We start from the raw sequence: 14,116 nt of genomic DNA, 5'->3' as shown, positions 1-14,116 counted from the left end.
GTTTATCAAAATAAACTCTAAACTACAGTCGTTTTGGTCTCTTTTAATTTGCAGTTCACTTTGTCTTCGAGCTCTTCTTGACTTGAATAATTCTTCTTCTTCTTCTGATAATTCTAACATATATATATATATATATATCCAAATCTTGGAGTTTGTGAGATTAGTATTATTTTTTATTTTATAAATGCGAGAATAGTATTCACTTGCCATAAGGAATAAAAATAAATGGTTAATTAATTGTAACTATCTATCATAGATAATATCCTCACCACGTTAGTGGCAGGGAAGGTGGGCTGGGTTTTAATGCACTTGCTAATAATTCTAATGTAGAGCATATTGGACCTTGGACTTGGATATGGAAATTGAAGTGGTCAATGTACAAAATTTAAGGCCCATGTTCAAGAAGAAAGTTTTAAGCACCTGAAAACGTGAAGCGAGGTTGCATGCATGCTCCGATTGCTACTATTTCTTATCCACAGAATTCCCTTAGCTCTGAGAACTGAGAAGAAGCATAAAAAGCTTTGGTGGGAAAGGAAGATTGCGTAGCTGGTGAAGACCATTCTCATAAACGACACTTGCATGCTTAATGATATATATACTAAAGGTGGAAGTTTCCCAAGCTTTTTTCTTTCTTTTTAAATCTCAATTTATTTCTAGTAATTTAGAGAGAATTCGTGTTAAGATTCGTATCACTTTCTTTTTATCTCTATTTGATAGATAGTTTGCTAGACTACCCTTCATTTCTCTTTCCATTGTACAAGATGACATTACTTTGTGTGGAATAATCTGCCTTTTGATTGGGGGGAAGTATTCAAAATTACCATCCCTTTAAGATCTAACTAAGGCTCTGTTTAGATACCGTTTATTTTGTTATAACTAAAAATTTATTGCTGAAAGTACTTTAGATAAAGGTAAAAATTAATTAAAATAGTACAGCAGAGCTCATGAATAGTGTCAAAAAGTTCAATGAGACCTATGAATAGTAGCAAAAATAAGTTGAATAGTGAAATAATTTATAATTTTAATCCGCATCCAAACACACAATAAATCTCCGATAATTTGCCTCCACAAGTCGCCAAATGTGAGTCAAAATTTTCGCCCTTGTCGTCCGTTGCAACTTCCAATCAAAAATCTAATCTCTCCAAACCAGTGGTAGTCACAGCAATGCCTTCGAAACTCTCTCTCTTTCTCCCTTCCTCTCACTGTTTTGTTTTGTGTTCTTTTTTTTTTTCTTTTTTTTTTTCTCTCTTTTTAAGTGCACGTTTGGATGTTACTGAAAACTCAACGTTTAGCATTTTTAGTGAGTCTCATGCACGGTTCACAGAATCTGCAAATACTTTTTTCAGCAAAAAAAAACTTTAAAATTGAGTCTCACGATACTATTTGTACATTTAAAAATTATTTTATTACAATATTTTTAATTTTTAATTTTTAATTTTCAACAATAAGCGATATTCAAATAAACCACAAAATCTCTTTGTTTTGTTTGATAAAATTGTAGTGCATGGCCTAGTAAAAAACGCATCGACTGTCTCGCCCGTCGTGTACCACAAACGTCAGATCACATAAGTATTGATATATTTATTTATTCATTTCTTTTTTATGAGATTGATATATTTATTCATGCATTGGTGAATTACAGTACCAGTGTCCCACAGTAGCACTACTACCACAGTAGCTTAAGCTTCATCAACATATAGCGCGTACGGTGCCTGGTCAGCCATTGAAAGAGACTAGAGAAATAACATATAACATTTTTTTTCCCAGAACATAAAACGAAACATTACAGGGAATAATGAAATACTTATAGGTGTTGTTTTTTCAGTCAAAAAAGCATTGGGATACCTTAATCATTGACTAATTACTTGCGAAAAGGAATATGAAAACGAAATGTTATAGGAATAATAAAAGGATGCATAGCGTTTATTTCATACTTGTTGTTGCACCCCTTTCATTAGGGATAGATACTAATACACACAACCATATACACGTACATTTTAAAAAAGAAAACCCATGTTCTAGAGAAACAGCATCAAAGCCAACAAGTTTGATGCACAGCTAGAAATTGGATATTTTGCAGCACTACGCAGCTTATTAGGGTTTGCCAATGGCATCATGGTATGGTTGGATTAGGGGCAGAAGGTGGGACTGGACCTTTTTTCAGTGTAACATATTCACCACCATGAACCATCTGACCAGCACTCATATGCATCTCATGGTTTCCGGCGTGAGGAGGAGTGGCATACAGAACTGGCGGACCTCTTGGACCTGGAGTCTCTCCTTTATTGGCTACATATTGCTCTTTGACCAGTGCTTCAACAGTTGACCTAGATAAGGACTGCTTCTTCCTCCCCTCCACCTCCATGCTTGGATTCAGAGGCCGAGCTTCAGATCTAAAAAAAAAAAAAAACAAACAAACAAAAAAACAAACAATATTAGAATAAAGCTCACGCAAAAAATTAAACAGAGAAAGATAGTTTGGTATATATATTTAAAAAAAAAAAAATTTAGAATTTCTTTTAACTAAAACTGTTATAAGTTCGTTGTGGATGCTTTATTCTGATGTGGACTCGCTGGGTCTAGTGGAAAGATACACAATACAAAAGTAATTGATTTTCGTTGAATAGTCAACTATGATAGATGAAAAAAAGATATAAGTCATATAACTATCAACTGCTATGCCATCTCACGAATTGTCACTAATCATAGGGTAAGGTAGGGGTGTCAAATAAGTAGATTTGGAGTGGGCATAATTGAGTTGGGTATATAAAACTTATTTATCCATTAAAATTTATTTAACTAATTGCATCTAACTCAAATAAAACCCAACTCAATTATTATTGGTAAACCTCAGCTTAATTATCCAATTATCAAATTATCAAAATTACCAAAATAGATAAGTGACATGTGTAAAAACAATGATCCAATGGTTAGGAAATTAGCAATTTCGTCTAGGAGAAAATTGATAATGCTAGATTTTCTCAGCAGCCAAATAGAGAATTACACACAGAAAGATTCATATATAGCAATATTGAGCTGAAAAACCACAGATCTCCAATCACACACCGTTAATATCCACAAAATGCTCCAATCACACGGTTAATGAGCTCATAACTAAACAAACCTAAAAATCTCAATAACGCAGAACTATATAGAACTAAAACCAACATATAGTTTTCGTTTGGTTCCTGAGAAAACTAATTTTTCTAGAAACAAAATAGAGAATTAAAGAGAGAGAGAGAATTTGATTCAAATATAGCATTATTGAGCTCAAAATCCACAAATCTCCCATCGCTCACAGTCAATCTCATCATTTCTCCAACAAATCAGAGACGAGCTCATCAAACACATAGATTGCTAAAACGATCATTTAAAATTCAACAACACAATGAAGAACTCATCAAACACTACATACAGCTAACGCTAATCTAGTTTTCTATTTGGTTCTTGAGGAAACTGAATTTTCTGTGCAACCAAACAGAGAATTGAGAGAGAGAGAGAGAGTTTCTGGTACCAGGGAGTGTAGAACTCAACGAGAGCATCGCAATCTTGACCGACCTCCTTATTGAAGTTGTCCTCGGTGAGCACAACGACGTTGTCTACACAGAGAACGACACTGGCGCCGGCAATATCAACCACGCGTGTCACTCCTCTAGCTGGGAAAAAAAAAAAAAAAAAAAAAAAAAAAAAAAAAAAAAAAAAAAAAGGAAGAGCTGGGTTGAATTTGGTATATTGTTTTTGGGCTAAATGGGTCTCAATGGGTTTTTAGTTAAAACCCAATAATCACTGGGTCTAATTAGGTTGATGCCCATTTAACCCACCTAATAATTGGGTGGGTTTGGGTTTAATTAGAATGGATGGGCAAATGGGTTTGAGCTTATTTTGCCATCTCTAGAGTAAGGTATTCTTTTATTTAGATAAGAAATGCTAGCGTTATATAAAATGATATAATTTTATGCCACAACTCGTTACGTGGCGAGTTGTAAGTAGTAGATGTACGAAGATGGGTTCATTTGAGGACACACTTTAGTCACTCAAAACTTGTCATATGACAAGTTTTGACACAAAATTGTGTCATTTTATGTACCCCTAACATTATTCTTTAGATTTTATAAAATAAAAAACTAATATTTTCCATGTGGCGACATACTGACATGTATCTCATGTTGAATACGTATATTCTTCATCTCACAATGGATCTATGCAACTATGAAAACAGTTCATTATAAGAGAGAGAAGATTGCTTATATTGAAATTATGATTGAATGAAGGTTGTGAAGTTATGCTTGAATAGACACTACAAAAAAAAATGTGGACTTTTGTAAGTTTGCAGCTTTTAAAAAATAAAATGCTTCAATAGATAGTGTTATTTATTTATTTATTTTTTTAAAAACCCACTAAAAGAGATATATTGCAACGTTTATAAGAGTGACTGTTGCTAATTTATTTGTATTTTGAAGCATCTTTTAAAAGGTTTTTATTAAAATGCTACAATAAGGAACTTTTTTTTTTGGCATTAGAATTCCAAAACCTAAAAAATTTGGCACAAAAAATTTTCAAATCCCCAAAGCCAAAAAAACACTCCCACGTTCACATTTAAATAAAAATAAATAAATAAATAAAAAAACCAAATTCCACTCCTCTTATCCCAACAAACACTCCCACGTTCAAACTAAAAAAAAGCCCCAAAACACTCCCACGTTCCACCGTAACTTGATAACATCCCAATCTTTTTTTTTTTTTCTTTTTTTTTCTCTCTCTCTCTCTCAAAAAACAAAAAGCCTAATCCCTAATTTTACTCTCCCCAGTTTTTAATCCTAATCCCAGCTTACATTATCTTCTCAAAAAAATTCTCATCTTCCACCAAAAAAGAAAATCTCATCTCCCACCAAAGTTTTTCTCAAGCTGTGGCATACTCACAAATACCACACCACTGCGGTTTAGCTCTCTCTCTCTCTCTCTCTCTCTCTCTCTCTCCTATTTTCTAATTATAAATTTATTTTATTGAGAGAGACAACAACAAGTGCTCTACAATCTGTCAGCCTATCTCCCTTTTTTATTTTTGTGGTTTTACTTTTGTTGAGTGAGGTAAAGTTTATTTATTTATTGAATTATTAAGAAATTATGTGTGTGTTTTTGGAAGTGAGCTTTGTGGGTATCTAGGTTTATTGATTTTCTTTTGTAGTTTCACTTCATGCTTTTAAATTGGGATTCAATTTTTTAAAATTATGTGTTATTTTGTAGTTTCACTTCATGCTTTCATATTGTTGATGTGGGCCGTGTGGAAGGGAATAGAATTCCCTAGCCGACAAAAGTATCCTACCCTATTATATATATATATATATTATATCAAACCTTTTGCTTTGGACTACTTGGTATGTGTTGCGGTAGATTTAGGTAGATTGGTAAGAGTTCCAAAACCTAGCCGCAAGCCATATAGAGATCAAGAATTCTATTAACCTAGTAAGTGAAGCCGCATAAGAAAAAATAGATAAAAAGAGAGGTAGTTAGTTTCTATTCTTATTGTTTCTTGTGAGAGAGTATTNTTATGTTTCTGTTCTTATTGATTTGAGTCCAGGGGTGCTATTTCATGATTTATGTTGGAGTTGTTTTGATGAAGGAATTATAAATTTTGTGAATGCGTTATTAATTTTTATTATTGTAATTTGTGTTGTAGGTAAGAAACATAAGTAGCAATTCATTGCAATAATCAATCATCTAGCTTGAAACGAAAATCATTATTTTATCACAAATGTAAATTTTATTGTTGAATTTCACAACACTAATATTTGTACTTATAGTGAATTGGTGAAACTTGGTGGTGTAATCACATTATATGAATAAAGGAATTTTTTTTCATGTGTACAATATTTGGAGCATTTGTGTATTTGCAATTTAAATATGAGCTAGTATTTGTAATCAAGTTACTAAGATAAATGTTAATTTTTAAAAGAAAATCAATTATTGGAAAAATGTTTTTTATAATTAATTTTTTTTTTGAAACTTTTAGCAGCGTTTTGAAAAATGCTGTAAAACATACTTTATTGCAGTGTTTGTCAAAAACCACTATAAAATTTTTATTTGTTGCAACATTCCATAAACATTGCAAAAATAAGTTGCAAAACAAAAACTTTATTGCATCGTTTTTAAAAAGTGCTGCAATAGGAAAATTGTTGCTGCCAGCAGTACTGTTGCAGCGGTCAAAAAAGGTGTTGCAAGGAAATGTTGTGAAACATTTTGCAGTGTATTTTTGGGAGTTTTGTAGCCGCTGCAATAGAACCAATTTCAACGGGGGATAACCCGTTGAAGATGCAAAATTTTAAATCCACCAATTAGAACTTCGTTTGTAGCTTATGTAACTTGTAGTTTCTTAGCGCACTGATGAGCTTGTTTCTTTTGTTTTAGTACTTGGGTTTGGACTGTTGTAGTTGTACGTTGAGTTTGGAGTTGTTGTATTCTGGTCCATGTTTTAACAAAAATCGTTCGTTCATATAAAAATAAGAAAAGACAACAGAGAAGGGTATTGAATAAACTTACAGAAGATGAGGGACAAGTACAACGAAGAGGACGAGGGACAAGCATTGAAGGCGTAGCTCAGGCATATTCATTTTTCTCTGCAATTAAGAAGAACTTGGATATCAATAGGTTTCTTTGTGCCATAAAGATAAAAGAGGAAGACTTGGGAGTATTTGAGCAAAGGAAGTGAAATAAGAATAATTGTTTCATAAAATTATCAAATATTCACGGTGCATATAAGAAAAGACATTCAAGAAAATAATTCTAAGCTCCCCTAGCGAACGGAAAAACACACCCTAATTCATGTGTATATTTCCTCACACTTACAACTCATAGAACACACCAACTGTGAGACTGACACAGCTGTGAGTAGGAGGAAATATACACTGAAATAGGGTATACTTCTTCCTACCGAACTGTGATCTTGAAAAATCCTAACAATTTATAAAAAAAATGTGGCGGTAAGAGTAGCAATACTCAGTTCCAATTGACCATGTTGCATGAGCGAATGAGGTGGGCAAGCGTCAGCTGTACAGCTGGTCTAATGATTTTATTTTATTTTATTTTATTTTTTTACGTAAAGTTCAAGCGGCAAGATTACAAATCCCAAGAATCGAGTCAAAGAATATTACGGATTCACATGGCATATCAATTTAAATATCCCTATTGTAGCCTCTTAGATAATAATAATAATAATAATAATAATGTAATTATTATTATTATTATTATAGCACATCTGATGAGCTATAAATGCCAATGCTCATATTGCCGCAGGACTGAAGGTTTATTTAAAACAAATTCTTTGTATATCGATTATAATTTGTTTTGTATATATATAAAATAGAACACAAAAAAATAATTGTGTTATTAAAAAAATGTATTGTACTTTTACATTAACATTTAGGACTTGTTTGGTAAAAGATTTTTAGTAACGTTATATGTATTTTTTTAAAGTATGTATGAATAAAAAGTGTGTGAAAATACGTATAATATTAATTAAATACTAAAAACTGATATTTAAACAATTATAACAAACGAGGCCTTTAGTGACTTCAAATATGCTTAATTTTATGACAACATTTATTTAGTCAAAAAGGAATCTTATCCAATTTTTTATAGAGTGTCGTTTTTTTTTCTTTAATTTATTTTTATTTTAAAAAAAAGTATTATAAGAGTTAGTGATTTTGTGCTCGTGCTCTAATTCCAAAAACTCATAAAATATTTTGTGCTCGTGCTCTAATTCCAAAAAAGAAAAAAATAAGCATAATCGCCTACATCTAACTCTTATCGTAATAAAAAATAAGAACCCATTGATATTGAGCTAAACTTTTTCGCTTTTAAGAGCTATTGCTCACATGTTAACAAGATCCAATTTAGTATTCATTTTTTTAAAATATAATAAATAATTTTGTTTATTTATTTTGTCTATCTGAATTTCGGTGTGCACCTTCTCTCTCATAATGTTTTTACTACATTTTTTACTTTTTTATTACCAATAGTTAAAATTTAAAATTATTTTTTACAACTTTAAATCTTATCAATTACACCGATTGCATCACTTATAAAATCTATTTAAAATCCACTTATTTAGTTGAAATAATATAATAAGACTTATAAATAATATCATAAAATATCATAAAACACGTTAAAAATAAAATAAAATAAACGCTCACATAATATCTAAAGTTTTGCTCCCAAATCCGAATCCCTACTAATCCACCTTTTTGCTGACATGTCGAATCGCATGTTGTCGGTATAAATAAGGAATTAATTGATACTGCCGATGTTATCGGTTTGAATAATGAATTAAATTGATTCGTTTTCATAATTAAGTGGGTCCTGATCATGATTACATTAAAAAGTCTTGCTTTACCTTTCAGAGTCTGCTATGACCCATGTTCTTCAAAGTTGGCAATGATGTGATAGAGTGTGAAGTTTTGGAAAAGAAGTCGTAAAAAATTTTATGGTACTAGATCCTTCCACGTAAAAAGTCAGTCAAGTCAAGCTATTTTATGGGGTCTACGGATCCCCCAGATATAGTAATTGTTGGGCACTTATTGGCTTTATTGTTAAAAAAAGATTTCAATATAATTAAGTCAACTGTTTATCCAAGAAAATTCCATTGCCACCACTAATCATATTAGGGAATTACCTTTATTCTAATGCATAGTTCAACTGCATCCATAATTCCAACCTGCAGACAGTCAGTGGAGTATTGCATAATAAAATATATCTTGCGGCAATCCGTTTTTTTTAGGTTATTTTATATATATATATTATCATTAATTAATATTATTTTCAGAAAAGTTTTTTTTTTTTTTTGAGAATTGAGAAATATTGTTTCCAGAAAAGTTAAAAGTTGTATTATTTACACAAAAAAAAAAAAATGAAAAACCTTTTCCCATAAAAAGTTTAGGAATGACAAAAAATATATTCACATAATAACTTTTGATGAATTATCAAAACCGAGCGTCTCAAAATATAGTTCCATTAAAACACAGAGACCCATGAACCAATATATCAGATAATATCTCATGGTACAAAATTATAATATCTTATGTTCACAAAAAAAATCATCAAGTACAAACTTGACCCAAAATAAAACAATCAAACATAATTATAAGTGATACCGAAAAACCAAACAAAGTTCATCCCAAAATACGTATACCATAATAATTAAAACACCAAAATCCCAGCTAAAATATGAGACCAAAACCAAAATATTTTAATGATTTTTGTAATCAGATCTAGAAGCAATCAAACAAAAAAAAAAAAAGGGGATATAGCTACAGTGTTAGAAGCTCAAGCCGAAAGCTTTCGATAGATACTTCACAGATATGGAACAACAATAACAATATTAACAATCTAAACCATCCAAATAATTAGTTTTTAAAGAAAAGAAAATAATATCATAACCTATTAACGTTAAAACATAAAGAAAAACAGATCAGTTAAAAGGCAGAGAGAGATCGAACCTAATGTGGGAGACTGAGAGAGCTGCGACAAAACCCTGGCCGCTGAGCAAATCAGGATGTATTTATAGCAACTCTGGATGTAAGAGCGAGGTTGGGTTATTTAGTCTATTTATAGCGAATAGCTGGATGTGTCGGTTTACTAAAACACCCTTGAAAGCAACAACGTAGCATTGATTTGGCTCAATATTTTTTTATTGTCACTAACATCTTGGGTGGGATTTGAGAGCAAGGCAGAAATTAAAGCACGTCATTATATAATTTATATATGTTTATCTTCAACTTTTATACTTTCTGGAATATATGTGGTTGAGCAAGAACGATCTGAATTGTTCCTTTACCCTTCTGATTTCCATCTTTTATTAAAATATTGAAGTTAAAGTTCAACCCTAGTTATATTATTTAAAGAACATATGGAGAGAACAGACACACGTTCTTCAAAATAGTACTGAAGCTAATGAGGCGGGCTATGATAATAAGTTAAAAAAACCAAACTAATGACAATTAATTTAAATGTAACTAGCTCACTTTAAAATGGAAGAGATTCAGCCAGGTGTTCTCGTTTAAATCCAAAGAATTGAAAAGTTATACATCAATAATAATGATTAATAGTGCCCGAGTGGTGGATGAGTAGTTCTGCTTTCTCTAAACTGACGTATGGAATGATTCTCAAAAAAAAAAAAAAAAAAACCTTACGTATGGAATTGTGAAAAGGGGAAAAGGTAGATGATAATATATGAAAAGGGGATGCCATTATAGTCTAAATATCCAGAAGCGGCAGCGCGAGCTAATAGGCTCCACCTCAACCAGATTTTGGTTTTGAGCAGCAGTAAATAGCTAGTTCAGTCTTTAAACAAGGGTAAATATCCAGGTTGGGAAGAAAAAACTTTGGTTGCGGATATTCTATCTTTAAAGCAACAGGGTATGAGTTTTTCTTTCCTTTGGATTCCAAATTTTGTGCTTGGTAATGTAAATATTATGGCTGATATGGCTTCCAGTGTTCCAATACACTACAAATGGCCTCAGCCATCACCTCTGTAATGCTCTCTTTTTTTCTGGTTGATATCAATATATATATATATATAATAAGACCAAATGAAAGTTTCTCTTAAATTCATCCCATACTTTTTAATAATATTCAACTCCTTTCTCAATACATATATATATATATATATATATGTCGCATCCCACGTTGTAGCAAAACTTAGTGATTTGATTTTCTGGAACAACATATATAAAATGCTAATGTTTGCATGAATAATCGCTTTTTTTTAAGGAAAAAAAAAATCACTTAATAAGTATATGGAAGTCGCCTCTAGCTAGCTAAGACATGTACGATAATATTGACAAATCACTTGGCTCACTGCCGCAATATATATATATATATATATTTATTTATTTGTATGAAGTTGAATAATTGGTTTTTTACCTGGTGGTCATATATTTATATCATTGGCGTAGATTGAGTCCATCCACATCCACTTACTTAAAAAAAAGGAAGAAGAAGACTTGAGTCCACTCAATTGTGTCATTATTGGAAGTTCCATCCCATGACTCAACCCACTTGGATTAATATAATATAAGACAATGCGACATAAGTTTATGGCTATAGTCATAAACTTCCATAGACCTATACTCAAAATCATCTACCTAGCTAGGTAGATGATTTTAGGTTTATGGATATGGAATCTTTTTAACAGGTACCATTTCTCTTTCGTCCTTTCTTTGGTATTTGGTTTTGTAGTTGGGCCTGCGATTTTCTTCTTTTCACCTCTCAACTCAAGTACATGCAATGCAACTTTCAGTTCTTCCGATTTTTGAATTGGGCCTCGAAAAGTTCGGCTGTCCACATTACTTTAAATTGGGCCTTCTCAAACTTGAAATTGAGGCTGTCAATTTTGCCTAATCAAATTATCAAACTTCTCAAATAGTATTCTGGAAGGAGATGCTGTAAATGTTCTGAACCCTTGAAAGAGAATGAAGAAAAGCCTTATTGGGTCATCTCCTCAGATATTGAAAATATAAAGCTTTTGTTAGGAAAACTTAACTGCTCTTGGTCTACCTCTTATTAGTAGGAAATGTAAATTCTTTTGCTCACAATTTGGTTGCTTGGGCTTTTTGTAATCAGAAGCTTGGGCTAGGATCCATCTTTGACTTGTCGAATTGGGTCTTTGTTTCAGATGACAAACAGAAATGAAACATAATTTGCAATCAACACTTACCATGGATTTTGCATTTAGGAGGGAGGTTGGACTTGAACTTGCGCTAACAATGCCACTGTTACAATGAGGTCTAGTCATCTTGCCCCAAATGCACGAATGGTGGGTGATGATACCTAGAATCGTCAGTTGAATTCCTTGTCCAAGTAGATTTGGAATATCAAACACCACTTGCAACAAAAGGATGAGCGGCTTTGATCTGAACACTAGTGTGATGCTTGCCAAACACCCTTCTATGCCACAATTAGATATCAAGGATTGTTGTGTAAATGATATAAGAGAGTGTTCTAGTTTTTGAATAATGTATGTGTGTACCTTTCTCTTACTTATGTGGAGGTTTATATAGCCTCTTCTCATTTAGTCATTTGGAGCACTTTCAATGTGCTCCTTTATGGCATTCGTAACATCTTGGGGTCATAAATGGTCATTCATGGTGTTCCCAACGATCTTCTACTAAATTGCCTCTATTGGTAACAGTCAAACCATTAATGTTCATTAGATGCATTTTCATAATATCTTTGGGGGAGCAGTTTAGGTCTAATGTCCAATAGCATTGGACTCGGTTAGATAGTAACATGTATCCAAAAATGAACATGTGTCACAATCTAACAACATTCAGTGCATTGGAAGCACTGAACCTAATCCAAACCTTATCTTTGGATGATGTTAATTCTCATTCCATCAATTGCCTCGATTCTGTGATCATCTTTATTTTCTATATGAATGAAGGAATATTAGTGGTCGCCTTGACTTTTGGCTTGCTATATCCCTTGATGTTTCATTCCTTTTGCATTTAATGCGACGAAATGTTGTTAGTCAGATTGTGGACACTTGTTGGCCATTCATTGGGTGGACGTGGGAATGTGTTCTGACGCTTCCCTTGGTTTTCCCGTGCGGCTTTATTTAGGGCTGCTTTAAAAGCTTCCCTCTTCTTTTTTCTTCTCTTTCTATTTTCTTTCTTCTCCGAGCTCTTTTCTTCCAAGTTTTCAAGCTCTAGAATTTCTTTCTCAGGTAAGACCCATCTTCCTTCTCTTTTGATTTATGTGTTCTTATGTAAAATAACAAAGAATAGAGAAAAATTGTAATTCTCATTAATTGAATGAATGGTACAAAATGAATTGATCAAAATATAATTACCAACTAAGCTATTTATATACAATCCCAAACCAGAGCATTACTTCAGGCGCTAAAACTAACTAACTGTTTTTCAACTAATTAGCCAATTACAATTTGACAGCTAGCTTCCTCTCTAACTAAATTTTGCGTTCTTTCACACGTGTGGCCCGTGTGACTTCATTAATCAAAACGCTTCGTCTCAACTCTTCTTCTTGCCTCTGTCACTCANCATTTTCCATATATAAATATAAAAGGGTCTATGATACTTCTTTTGAGGAAAGAAATTATAGGTTGGTTGTATAAATGTCACGCATCATATCATTGCCAAGAGTTTATGATAATTCCCATGTTTTACAATGACAATAATAACTATATTTTAACTTGCATTTAATATATATTAAATAATATTTTAATAAACATATTAAATTATGTACAAATATTAAGAAAATTATATACTTCATTATAATGAATTTGTGCATCTAAATCATAAATTAATGACACGAATATTTTTGTGTGTGTGTGTCTTTTTTTTTTTTTTTTTTTTTATCATTCACGTGAATCACTTTTACTAGCCCCAAATCAAACAAAAGCAAACATAAATATAAATTATTTTTCAATATGTGTCCTTAAAGTACTACTTAAAGACACAATGAAATCTAACGATTTTTAAGATAAATTATAACTTTTTCCTTGTGATTTGTCATATCTCAATTTAATCTATAAGATTTCAATTGCTACAGTTGTGCCCTAAATTTTGGATAAAAATTAAATTATTATGGTTCTATCAAGATTTAACTTTTTTTTTCACACGTTTGGGACATGTGAGCAATTTGATCTTTCTTAACTCTACAAAATTATCCCTTATACAAATATTACATCCAAAGAAATTCGAACTTGACATGTGACAAGCCCATTTGAGAGATGAGAGATCTACTACTTTTTTTTTAGCATATCCAAAGTTTTATATTAATGTCAATATTTTCCATCCACTAGATGTCTCTTTCAAGCAAAGTAGTTTGCGGAGCTCACAAACAAGCGATTAAGTTTGTTGGGGATTCTAGGCTTTTGCCCTTCTTTTTTAAAAAATCTAGCAATATGTCCCTGTTTTGGGGAGAAAAAAATTTATGGAACTCGAGTTCCTTTAATAGAACTTGAGCTCCATGAACTCGAGTGCCACAAATTTTTTTTTTTAAGTTTCATTTGGCATAACTCGATTTTAAACCAATCGAGTTTTACATTGAAATTCAATTTTAAGAATATCGAGTTTCAAAACAAAGACATGGACTTAAATAG

General features: G+C 32.0%; 1 long non-coding RNA gene across 1 annotated transcript; it reads right to left on the bottom strand.

Annotated features, from left to right (window-relative positions):
• Nucleotides 1–1,842: 1,842 nt before the first annotated feature.
• Nucleotides 1,843–9,570, bottom strand: LOC136065028 (uncharacterized). Its single transcript, XR_010626673.1, has 3 exons — nucleotides 9,492–9,570; nucleotides 6,538–6,614; nucleotides 1,843–2,393 (listed from the first exon to the last, which is right to left on the bottom strand). It is a non-coding gene; the product is annotated as an uncharacterized LOC136065028 (long non-coding RNA).
• Between the last annotated feature and the right edge of the window lie 4,546 nt (nucleotides 9,571–14,116).

Source organism: Quercus suber, unplaced genomic scaffold, assembly GCF_002906115.3.
Source record: "Quercus suber isolate HL8 unplaced genomic scaffold, Cork oak 2.0 scaffold_25, whole genome shotgun sequence".
In the NCBI taxonomy this organism is placed as follows: Eukaryota; Viridiplantae; Streptophyta; class Magnoliopsida; order Fagales; family Fagaceae; genus Quercus; species Quercus suber.
This window is presented reverse-complemented; position numbering and strand designations above follow the sequence as displayed.